Genomic DNA, 204 nt, shown 5'->3' with positions numbered 1-204 from the left:
AGGCCCCGGAGGCCCCCTGGGGCCTGGGGGCCCCAGGGGGGCCCCCCCCTTGTCTAAGGCCCCCTGGGGGCCCCCTGGCTTGCCCTGGAAACCCTGTAGTGTGGACAGGGCTGTGGGAGGGGCCCCCTGAAGTGCTGCGCCTTGAGCAAGACTGGAGGACCCCTGAGGGCCCCCCTGGGGGCCCCCCTGGGAACCCCCCACCTG

This window comes from Eimeria tenella, genomic scaffold (genome assembly GCF_000499545.2).
Source record: "Eimeria tenella Houghton genomic scaffold, Eth_scaff2561, whole genome shotgun sequence".
In the NCBI taxonomy this organism is placed as follows: domain Eukaryota; phylum Apicomplexa; class Conoidasida; order Eucoccidiorida; family Eimeriidae; genus Eimeria; species Eimeria tenella.
The sequence above is the reverse complement of the archived record's forward strand: the minus strand, read 5'-3'. Positions refer to the sequence as shown.